The 12,439-nt window shown below is 43.2% G+C and overlaps 1 protein-coding gene across 5 annotated transcripts in view; it reads left to right on the forward strand.

The window, feature by feature from the left end:
- The first annotated feature begins 3,661 nt into the window (after positions 1 to 3,661).
- LOC148019985 (RING-finger, DEAD-like helicase, PHD and SNF2 domain-containing protein) overlaps positions 3,662 to 12,439 on the forward strand; it is a 129,885-nt gene continuing 121,107 nt past the window's right edge. The window contains exon 1 of one of the 5 annotated variants that reach the window (XM_087700229.1): positions 3,662 to 3,816. The gene's annotated coding sequence lies outside the window, so the exon portion shown is untranslated. Of the gene's footprint in view, positions 3,911 to 12,439 lie in introns of all 5 variants that reach the window. The other 4 variants (XM_087700225.1, XM_087700227.1, XM_087700228.1 and 1 more) reach the window with 4 other exon arrangements.

Raw genomic sequence — 12,439 nt, forward strand, 5'->3', positions numbered from 1 at the left:
GATAGGATCTTCAAACTTCTTATCCCATCTCATTACAAGATTAAGATCATTATACTATTTACTCCAAATGTCACTATCAACTTAAATGGTTCTGGCCTAGATTTATTGATGGAATCATGCAACACACTAAAGTAGGCCTAAAGAGGAAATGGTTAGAGACAATGACTTGTCTCTACCCATAACAAAAAGGAAGCAAGGGGAATCCACCAAACACCACTTGAATTGATATTGTATCCTATCTTGCAACATGCCATGATTCATCAATGTGTTTATTCCTTCGTGAAAATTTGTTGAGCTCTCCACTTTGATCAAGCATTGGTGTGTCGACTATATTGTGCATTAAAATAAGTATCTCTCATGCCTAAAGCTCATCATAAGTCTTGGTCTTAGATTTATGGGACTTGTAAAAGAAGGAAGCTGGACATCATATTCTAATTTCTCAAAAACAAGGAGAAGGGGCCAACATCAAGGTCACATATCTCCCACACTCTACTCCTCTCTTGAGAATGATTAGGCACGTGCATAGATAGTAGATTGAAACCTTTAAACCTTACAATAAGGAAAATTTCCCTATCATTAAGTTCAATAAGAGTAGGGTTAAGAGATTGCTTACATAGGAGGGATACACCTCCTGCACCTCTTGTATGAGCATCCAAGAATAAAGCAAAATCCTTGAGGTTTAGGTGAAAATCCTCTTCACACTTGACTTATTATAATAAGGCTAGTACATCCAATTTCATTTTCTTAATTAAATTAGTGGCAACTACCTTCTTGGCGCTAGCATTAAGTCTATCACATTCAAAGCCATGATTCCAAGCCCTTTCTTAAAGAATTTAGGTATTAGGGTCTAGGTTACCCAAAGGGTGCATAGACATTAACAAATGGTTAGTCCTCTCTCACTAGTTTCTTGAGAGACCTATCACCTTCATCACTTGTTTTTGACTTAGAAGATTTAGAATGATAGTAAATCAAAGCCCCGAGTTGTTAAAGAGGAGTATTCTCTTTATCATCACCCACCACAATTTGTTTCTAGTGCACCAAGCACAGCCTAGACTTCTATGTCTTCTCTTGGGTAGTACTAACATGGTTATCGCTTGCTATTCTTGTTGGTTGCTAGTTTTGGTCAAAGCTAGGAATTGTCATTGAGGAAGGGCCCTTAGGTCCTCTTGTTTCTTCTCAAGACTAGATGAACTAGACTAAACTTTTAAATCCTTCTGGTTCTTCTAAGGCATCTCCAAAAGCTTGTTGACATTTTGGGGCAATTTCTAGCAAAGTTTCCACACAAATATAATAGGAATCCATGAATGGAGAAAATTTATTGGAAAATAAAATCTCCACCCTTGTTGTATCCAACAATTCCAAGACTTCTAGTGGTTTCACCTGTCTATCCCACAATATACAAGTTTTTTATCTCTTCTAGAATTGACAGATGGCAAGGGATACATAAATAGCCTTGCCTAAGAAAGGTGTAATCAACTTGATTTCATTTTCTAATAGAGTATGCAAATCAAGTAATGATACCCACATAGGGCACTCTAAGAGAATCCCTTCTTAGGAAAACTCAGGATGTAGATCAAGGAAGGATACCCAAATAGGGCACTTTGAGAGAAGCACCCCTTTTGGGAAAAGTGAGTATGTAGATCAGGGAAGGATACCCACATAAGGCACTCTAAGAGAAGCACCCCTTTTGGGGAATGTGAGCATTTCAAGGTAGACAATGCATAAGTTTGCCCCAACAACCAACATAATGAGAGGGTATCCAATTTGTTTCTTGAGTTGAGTCCACCAACACTTGAAAGAGTACTCCCCCAATAAATTGGTATTGCATTAGGTTGCATTTTGCTTGAAAGGCATTTGGGAACAACTTGGCAAATTCATTTGAAGGAACCTTTCCCATGAAAAACATAAAAAGTTGAAATGTAGCATAGTCATAATAATGATCACACAAAAATTCCATTGGCAGAGAAACCTTTGATTCGTGCACTCTTTTACCTACTCCTCCCAAGGTTTGCTTACAAAGCAACATTAATCTCTTGAAGATTGATAGCCATATCTTTGAATAGAAAATTTGCACCATACAATGGTTGCTTCACATGCTTTGTGTAGGATGTAGATTCCACATGATTCCTTGGTCACTTTTTTACACTCTTGTGATCTTATTTTAAGCATGCCATTTCATTACCAAAATAACCCAAATATGGACTATCCTTGGGGGAGTCATTATATGTAAACCCTCTATAGCACATGCATTCAAAGGAGAATTTGTAATATAATTCTCTAAGTTTTACTAAATAAAATAATCCTTCTGTTGATTACACATGGTACACTTACATTGTTTGAGGTGACCCCCTTGAGGGACTATCACACTTATTAAATTTCCTTTGAATTTCAAGAGTAAATTATAACTTTGCAAAGCGATTCATAACTTGAGATATTCCCTTTAATTACTCTTACACAAGCTAAACATACTTAGAAAACATAGTGAAGCTCGCATGATTTATGCCACTAAGGTTGAGGAAACTAAATCTTCTACTCTTAGTCCCACACAAGAATGTTTTCTCAACATTTATAAACATTTTTTGTAGACAATTATCTACCACAATTGCTTACCTTATTGAGGCAATTTAGATCATAATCTATAGAATTGTTTCTTGGAGCTTCTCTTCCACACAAGGCACCATATAAACATAGCATGTGCACCAAAAGGATTGGTCTGTCCGCAAAGGATTTGGTTATCTCTTCCCCTCCATGTAGATGGGGGGAGTGGAGACACACAATGGATCTTACTGTAAAGCTTGCCTTATGTATCCACCTTTCCAATTCAAATAGACAATCCTGCCAAAACCTTCTCTCCTCCATATTCTTATATTCCAATAGACCAAAAAGAGTAAGTGTTTAAGGGGGACTTCAAGCACCTTTCTAAGTGATAAGAAGAGTTTTGGATTTTTCCAAACTCATCCTTTGATGTAACTAGTTTATCTAATATATTTATTCTAGATTTATGCACCAAAAAAACTTTTGAAGTTTAAGGGACTTCTTTGACAAACATAGGGGCCTTTTCATAAAATTCTCTTACATTGAATACAATTATAGTAGTACTAATATAAGGAGTGAGCCAAGTTTTGCTAGCTCAAGTGGTAGTGAGATGGTATGTTAAACCTAAGGTCAAGGGTTCTATCCTCATGAACAATGGTGAGGGCACCTTCCATGTGGCTAGTCACCAAGATGGAGATTGTAATGGGACCATATGTTGAGTTGATAGTCAAGGATTTGGGTGCAAAATCCTTTTGATCCAACTAGGGTTGTAGTTTAAGTGGTTTGAGTGTGTGGGTGTAGCTCAAGTGGTTGGAGTGTGTGGGTGTGTACATGGGAGTGTGAGTTCAAACCTTGGATTTACCCTTGGAGTATCTTTCAAATTTCAAGCCTTTCTCGCCCAAAAAGAAAAACCTTTTGCTTTTAACAATATAAGAAGGAGAGAGCTTTTGAGCCTAACCTTTTCTTTTTGAGAAAGGTTTGAAATTTGAAAGATACCTTGGAGGTTTGAACCCACAAACCCATGCACACGCCCACACACTCAAACCACTTGAGCTACAACCCCTTGGCAAGTCTAACAATTATCAATACAAGGAGACTCCCTCAGCTCTGCATTTCTTTAATGGTCTCCACTATTAACACAATTATACAAGTAATAATGTGAAAATTGAAATACGTAGAGAGAGCTTTCAAATATAATACCAGTAATTTCTGGGCGTCCCTTCTAAGCTTCAGCATAGACACGACTGCTCGTGAGAAGAAATCGCCAGCCGGGCTTTCCAGGTTAGTCGATTTCACTCTCCAAATTCCAGAAAACGAACGCAAAATAGTGGTTCGATCATTGTTTCTGTTCGCAGTAAACAATTCCGCCTCGCTGGTAATCTTCTTAATCATCCAAGTTCATTGTGCTCCTATTCGTTTTGCCTTCTTGCCCAATGTGCCCCTCCAATTGACTGTCAATTCTGTCTGTGTAGACAAAATAGAATGTATTCAGAATCAAAAAGCTGTCAATTAGTTCAACACCCATATACTGAATTTGTAATTCATCAGTCCCCTGCGCAAGTTTCTCATTCTGCCAGTAGTCAAAAATCATACTTTGCCTCAGCAGTTGCTTTCATAGACATGCTGTGCTGTCTATTCCCATCAAAATATGTCGTTTTAATTGTAAGCGGTTAATTTGGCATTTCTGGGGTTAAAAATAATTGCATAGAGGGGCTTATGGTGAACATTATTATGTTTATGAAGACATTCCCTGTCGGACAAAGGCTGTGTTAGAGCTCCAATGTTCTTGTTTGACTCAGAGCGAGGCTTACAAGCAGGAGATGACCACACAAAGAGAAGAGATAGACACACATGTTTGCTAATAATGGCTGGCTGGGTGATGCGATTGATGGTGGGTGACCTCATGGGCGGGCACATATGCCTGCTAGGCGGCACATTTCTCCATGAGGGCGACACTTATTCAGCTTGGCCAACCTGATATGGTCCAACCGCTTATGCTGGCCGACCTGGTTTATTTGCATTTCCTAAACGCTAATGGAGTACTAAGGTCACAAATGCAAAGTGGTACTCACGTGAGGATAAGTAGGGAAATGAAAAGAAGTCCCAACACCTACAAGAGAAGGGTCTAAGACAACTCGAGTGAAAGAGAAGGAGCCTAGAGATAGAGAACCTAAACCTAGAGTACTAGAGAGGGATGGAAGACTTAGAAGATGCAAAAGTAGGATGTATGTCTAGATTGCTAAAGGAATGAGGGAGGGATGGACATGATTTGAGAATTAATAGCACCAAAACCATACTTGTACGAGATAGAGGATAAACTTAGAGAAGTGCAAGTATACTTGTTTATGTAACTCTGAGTCTAGAGCCTCCTCTACTGGTATTGATGTACATGTATTAGTATGGGTCTTTGGAATAACTTATAGCTGGTCCTTGTAAAATAGGAGCAACAAGGAGGGCTTTTGGGTCATACAATCCAAAAGGATTGTAAACTTGCCACTGGGCCTGGTTGAGATTTAAGGCATTGTGAATTGCCAGTTGTCCAGAAAGTGGTTTATCCTCCCCCAACCGAAAGGTGGCCATTCTCACAAGTTGGTTGCTAGAATCGATATGCAACTCCTTTAGGCTTGCCTTTGGGTAAGTCGATACTAGCTTATGTTGAAGTACATGACTCTTGAGGAATATGTGGAGGAGTGGAGTTGGACCATCTTCTTTGCATTGATTTAAGATGCTCCACTTTTGTCATTTGTCCAAAATCTAGATAGTTTTGAGTTAGAGAGTACAAAAAAGAGCAAGAAGAAGAGGTAGCATTGTATGTTGAGGGGGTAGTATTGCCGTAGAGGTTTCAAAAAAGGAGAGGTAGTATGGGTAGGAAGCTTCTAGAATGAAGGTGATGGTGATATCACAAGTTAGAATTCCATCCTAACTACGGTGCCCTCTAGGAATTTCCAATCTACTCGATTATATGTCTCTCGAAATCGAGAAGAGGCATGGTTAGGATGCTACACTCTTGAACAAAATTTGTTTGAGTGGGATGGATGACTTTCGACATTAAAGGGGATAAATTGAGTTGATTGCATTTGCAAGGATCTTATAAGTAGTTCAAAGCAAGGTGAGTTGTCTCCATAGTGCCATCTCAATCTGTTCATATCACCTTTGAAAGTGAGATGAATCAATTTTTGAACAGCCTCTTTGGCATGTATCTTGATGCACTGTGAAGGGAGTGAGCGTGGAGTGGAAGCATGCGAGTGAAAACAAGAGCTATGGTAGGAGAGAGAGAGAGAGAGAGAGAGAGAGAGAGAGAGAGAGAGAGAGAGAGAGAGAGATGTGGGAACTCCAACAGTCACAATGCGTGACTGGCTTTTCCTTTATTCAAATGTCATTGAAAGAATAAAGAATGAAGTGATAGTGATGGGTATCGACCACCTGTAGTGTACGGGTATGCAGGTACTATCAGTGTAGTAATACATGGGTGGCTAGGCATAGGCGCCTTTATCTCCAATAATCTCCCACTTAAAGGCGAATGTACCCCTAGTGATGAGAGAATAAGAAAAAAGTAACAAAGTATAAATGTACATAAGTACAACAGGATGAGGAAACATGTAATCTCATCCAACGCCCATCAACTTCCTAAGGAAAGTAAAATGCTCCGCTGAGAGACTTTTTGTGAGCAGATATATACGATTTTGGTTATTTGAGATCTTATTGACTTGTCCTCAACGAAGTCTCTGATGAAGTGGTACCTCAATGTGTTTCGTCTTCTTTGTATAGAAGATCGGATTCTTAGCTAACTGGATAGCACTCATAGAATCCGGATGCAGTGTAGGAACCATATTAGTAATACCAAGGTCTGCCACCATATGGCCTAACTAGAGAGCCTCCTTGCAAGCCTCAGTGGGGCTGCAACATACTTGGCCGCCTCAGTAGTAGAGAGGGCCGTGTATTTTTTCACCCTGGATATCCAAGAAATAGCATCGCCAACAAAGATGAAGATATAGCCAGAGGTGGACTTTTTATTGTCTACACGTCTTGCATAATTAGAGTTAGTGTACCCCATGATTCCTATATCGTGGCAACCATAACATGTGTACATAGCTGCCGTGCCCTTTAGGTGCCTCATGATATCCTTGACGGCATCCCAATGCCGTTTGCTAGGTGTAGCCATATAGTGTGCTACAACTCCCATTGCAAATGCTATGTTAGGATGAGTGGCTATCGTGGCATATATCAAATTGCCATGGCGGATGCATAAGGGATCTTGGCCATCTCGACCTTTTGCTCATCAGACTACGGACAATCGGCTTTACTAACGTACATATGGGAAGGTAGAGGAGAGCCAATAGGTTTACCATCTTGCATATGAAACCATTCAATGACTTTTTGGATATACTCCTTCTATGACAGATGGAGGAGCCCCTTAGAGCGATTGCGCATGATGCACATCCCAAGAATATGCGAGGCTTGTCTCATGTTCTTCATCTCAAAGCTCTTTTTGAGCTTAGTTTTCAAGGCATCTAGCTCATCACGAGCTCTTTCAGCAATAAGCATATCGTCCACATAGAGTACCAAAATCACAAAGTTGGTATCATGAGCTTTCTTCGTGTATAAACACAGATCCATAATGTAAGTGCAAGGAAGAACGTGAGAATGACAATATTTTAAACTTAATCAACTCGATCAATTATCACTATGAAAATTAGGAGAGAGAGAGAGAGAGAGAGAGAAGTCAACACCACATTGAGAGGGGAACTGGCCCCTCCCTCTTTACAGAAATGTATTGAAAAAGAACCGCGGGCACCAAGTGTTTGAACCATATACAAAAGACTAATTTATTGCAATTTTGAAAATTAGGGTTTTGAAACCCTAATTTTTGCAAACTCGGATTGTAAGTTGATTTTCTTCTTTAGTGCTTGGATTAGATCAAATTAAGTAGAAGTACTTTTTGTATGAGAGATAGATAGGAAAATACAAAGCATGTGACTGAAATTTTGTCCACATAGAGTATCAAAATCAAACTAAGTAGAAAGTGCTTGGATTATATTAAACTAAGTAGAAAGTGCTTCTTAGATGAGAGATAGATAGAAGAATACAAAGCATGTGACGGAAATTTCTTGTATGAGAGAGAGAGAGAGAGGAGAATACAAATCATGAGCTCTTTCAACAATACGTATATCATCCACATAGAGTACCAAAATCATAACGTTGCAATCACGAGCTTTCTTCGTGTATAAAAATGGATCCATAGTGTAAGCGGAAGGAAGAATGTGAGAATGACAATACTTTGAACTTAATCAACTCGATTAATTATCAGCATGAAAATTAGGAGAGAGAGAGAGAGAGAGAGAGAGAGAGAGAGAGAGAGAGAGAGAGAGAGAGAGAGAGAGAGAGAGAGAGAAGAGATGGAGCGTGCTGGTGGGGATGCGACGGGACTCCGTCTAGGGTTTCTGTCAGTCGCCCCTGCGGATTCCGTCTGTGGTTGCGCAGGTCGCCGCTTTGGGGCTCCACGTTAAAGCCCAGCGTCGTCTGCGACTGCCTTCCCTCGTCTACGTCTGGTTTCCCTCGTTGCCCCCTGCGCGCCGCCCTGCCCTGTGCGTCGCCCTGCCTTGCCCTGCGCGTCGCCCTGCCCTGCGCGCCGCCCTGCCCTGCGCGTCGCCTGGTCCCTTTCCCCAGGGCAGCGCAGGTTCGACCGGACCCTGCGTGCAGCTGGACCCTGCGACTTGACCCTCCGCAGGATCGACCTGACCTGACCTGTGTGCTCCATCACACACACACACACACACACACACACACACAGAGAGAGAGAGAGAGAGAGAGAGAGAGAGAGAGAGAGAGAGTTGCCCTTGGCTGTGCGCCCTGATAGAGAGAGAAGACAGCAGTATGGCTGGCCTGGATATGGATTTTCTAGACCGGACGGTGGCAGCCCTGGGCCCTGATTCTGATACAGAGGAGCCGGAGGATATGGTGCCATGCACGGAGGAGATGCCTTCGGGTTCTAAATTGCCGCCTGCAGGCAAACGCTCCAAGCATACTTCTGACGAGCCAATGGGTCCTCAGGAACGTTCCTATGCGCAGGTTGCCTCTGATCCTGTGGATTCGCAGGAAATTGATTGGGAGCATTTGTTGGACTTTGCCAATACTCTGCTTGGCAATTATGTCCAGCACAATAATGAAACTTTTTCTGACTCGGGAACTGATGACGTGCTGGAAGCCAGGTGGACCCGAAATCAGTCTTGCGGTCTTTTTCGGTGTTTTATGACCGTGCCGTTATACTTTTCTTCACTGGTAGGATCCCAGTGCTTTCCCATATTCGCCAGTGGATGCACCATTGATTGCAAGGGGAGTGTGTTGAGGAGATCTTCCTTGGACCCCGCGGCTTTTATGAGGTGCTGCTGAAATCAGAAACACATCGGGCTGAGCTCCTGTCCAAGTTGCCATTATTCTTTGATCGTCGCTTGGTCCATGCTGTACCATGGCGCCCTATGGGAGACTTCCAGCGCCTGCTTCAACGAGAATGCCCGGTGTGGGTGGAAGTGGAAAATTGTCCGGCGGTCTATTGGCCATTGTTAAGGGATGCGATGGCAGTTGTGGGAACAGTGCTGGTTCCCCCAAGCCTAAGGGCTATGAATCGAAACCGTTTATGCATGTTATGGGACACGGCCAGGAAAAGGCCTGCGTGGCTTCGCCTCAATTGCTATGGCATGCATCGTTTGCATTTTCGCTTGAAATGGGACAACTTTGCAGGACACTGCTTTTCATGTGGTAAATTGGGGCACTTTATGGCCGAATGCCCAGAAAGACAACCGTCTTCCGATGATGCGCATGTTGTGCTGCCTAAGGATGACATGGTGCTTGATGCCCCGGCACAGGAGGTCCTTTAGCCACCTAATGTTGTGGATAAAGGCAAACAACAGGTCCTGGGTTTGGATTCCCGTAGCACTGATTGGATTGAGGCACGTCAAAAAAAAGGTAAAAAGTTGGATGCAGGCCTGGAGGATTCTGGGCCTAATGCTTCACAGGATTCCGTGCGCACGTATATGCGCAGGAAAGAAATGTTCACTTCACAGCATGTGGCGCGTACTATGGCCCCGTCTGCCCCCTGTAATCAGGCTACCAGGAAAATCTATACAGACGGTCCCAAGGGCCCACCTGCTAAGCTGGCGTTTGATACTAAAGGTAATGTGATTACACCCTGGGATCGGCATTATCCCCGCCCCACTCCCAAGGCAGTGGATTTTCCATCTACCTCTAAAGCAAGCCGCCAGAATTCGTTTGCAGTATTGGCTGATTTTCTGGATGAAGGTGTCCTGGATGTTCTCGCGGAAAAGGTGAAATCGAGGCAACAAGTGCCTCATTCCTGATTTCCTTTTTTTGAAGATATATGAAGATAGCCACGTGGAATGTGCGAGGCATTTGCTCTCGTCATAAGCAACATGCCATGTGGACTGTCTTGCATGAGAACCAGTGGGATGTATTGTGTGCAGTTGAGCACAAAAGTCACGGTGAAGCAAGAAAAGTTGTGGATTGTCGTGGATTCCGTTTGTTTTATGCAGGGATGCATGCTACGCACTATTGATTGTCCATGAGAAATACCAGCCTGTTCTTGTTAAAAATGATGTACATGGCCGCTTTCTGGTAATCGAAATCTTATTTGAAGGAGAGATTTTATGGTTGCTGGGCCTCTATGCTCCGAATGATCCCGCATCCCGACGGGATCTTTGGTCGACTTTGCATAGCTCGATGTCACTTGGCCGAAGGGGTTTTTTGATAGGAGATTTCAATATGTGTGTTGACTCTTCTCAGTCCACTTCAGGGCATTCAGTAATGGATGCGCCGGAAAGCCGGGTGTGGAATACCTTTGCCTTGCACGTACTTAAGCAAGACCTTTGGTCTTGGCTTCACCCTTCTTTTTCAGGGTTTACTTTTCATTCCGCACAATATGCAACTACTTGGTCGCGGTTGGACCGAATGTATATCATGCAGGGGGATGATTTTCTTCCCGAGATGCTGGAAATGAAGGTTTTGCAGCAATATGCATTGTCGGACCATTTTCCCCTCCAGCTTGAGATGCTTGCGCAACCTATTGAACCTTTTATGCAGTTGCTGAATAGACTCCCTTTACGTTTCAACTCCTCTTATTTGAAGCATCCAATCTTTCAGGGCTATATGCAACAATTGATTGAGAGGTTCTTATTGGACTTCGCCTTTGAGGGCTTGGCTTCCTTTGCACGGCTGCTCTCTAATGTGCAGCGGGTTGCTTGGTAGTATGGGATCCATTATGCCTCTCTTTGTCGGCGACGTTGACATGCAGCAGAGGACTTACTGGCTTTGGTCCATTCGTTGCTCGTAGACACCCCAGATGATGAATTTCTGCTGTCACTGGAGATGCGTTTGGCCCATCTTATTCAAGTGTTTCAGTTGAAATCTTATCAGCAGGCCAAGCTGCATAACTTGACTGACACATTGCAAGATAGTGCCTGTCAGTCTCATAAGTTCTTTCGCGCCTTGCATGCTTCTCCTGCTTGCGAAAATATGACTAGACTCCAGGATTCGGAAGGTCGCATGGTCACTGATCCGCAGATCATTGTCAATATGTGCAGAAATTATTTTATGGAACTTCTTGGTTCTTCCCCATCACCTTCTAGCCAGGTTACGCATGCACGCTCGGTCTTCTATCATCTGGTCCGCCAGCAGGTTCCACCTGATATGCAAGCTACTTTGGAGGCGGATATTCGCGAAGAGGAGGTTATGGATGTTTTGTTACACCTGCCTAAGGATAAAAGTCCTGGTTGGGATGGTCTCACTAATGAATTCTTTGAGAAGTCGGCCACCCAGCTGGTGAAGCCATTGGCGGTTATGTTTCAGCAGGTTTGGGAAACAGAGGTCATGCCTTCCTCATGGAAAGAAGGCCTTATCAAACTGATTCCAAAGGTCCCTTCACCGTTAATTGCAACACTGGAGACCAATTTCTTTAACGGGCTCGATGTATAAAATCTTCTCCAAAGTGCTGGCGAATCGGCTTCACAAGCACCTTCCAGCTATTGTGCATCCTCTCCAATATGGTTTCATTAAGGGCTGCAACATTCTGCATAATATCTTAAATGTGCAAATGGCTATTGACTATGCGAGGCACTCCAGTCAGGAAGTGGTATTGATTCAATTGGATTTGGAAAAGGCTTTTGACTATGTAGACTGGTCTTTCATTGCAGATCTCATGTCTGCTATGGGCTTTGGTACTCGGATGTCCCGATTGATCTACACCATTAGCGCTGCGGCTTCTTCAAGAGTTATGCTCAATGGTGGGGTTACAGAGCCATTTGTCCTTGCACGCTCGGTCAGACAGGGTTGCCCTTTGAGTCCTCTCTTCTTTGCCCTGGCGACTCACCCGGTCCTTTCAATGTTATCCTCAATGGCGGCTTCTGCTCAGCTGGCCGGATTGTCTCTTCCTTTGGGGCAGCACTTCATTAGCCAATCTTTGGCTGATGACAGCTTTATGATTTTGTGGGCGGACAGGGACAACATTCGAAAGGCATTAGATGTTTGGACGCTCTTTAGTCATGCTTCTGGTCTTCGCATCAATGCCTTTAAATCAGCCATACTCAGTTGCACGGAGCCTGATTTACAGTCATTAGGCTGGTAGGGCCAGGTTGTTTCTCGTGGCTCCATTGTAAGGCATCTTGGATACCCATTGGGGGTGGATGTACGGCCAAAGGCACTACTGGAGTGGATTTCACAAAAAATGGCAGCGAAGTTTATGTATTGGAAGTCGCAAGCGTGGCCATTCCATGTCCGCCTCAAAGTGGCTCAGACAATTATGCTGCCAATGCTAACGTATTTCCTGCCATTGCTGCCGTGGACGCCTACTACTTTGAAGGCTCTCACTCGCCCCATTCGTTTCATGTTATGGAAG

This window comes from Lygodium microphyllum, chromosome 19 (genome assembly GCF_053477565.2).
Source record: "Lygodium microphyllum isolate KBCC chromosome 19, Lygodium_microphyllum_v1.1.10, whole genome shotgun sequence".
NCBI classification, from domain to species: Eukaryota; Viridiplantae; Streptophyta; class Polypodiopsida; order Schizaeales; family Lygodiaceae; genus Lygodium; species Lygodium microphyllum.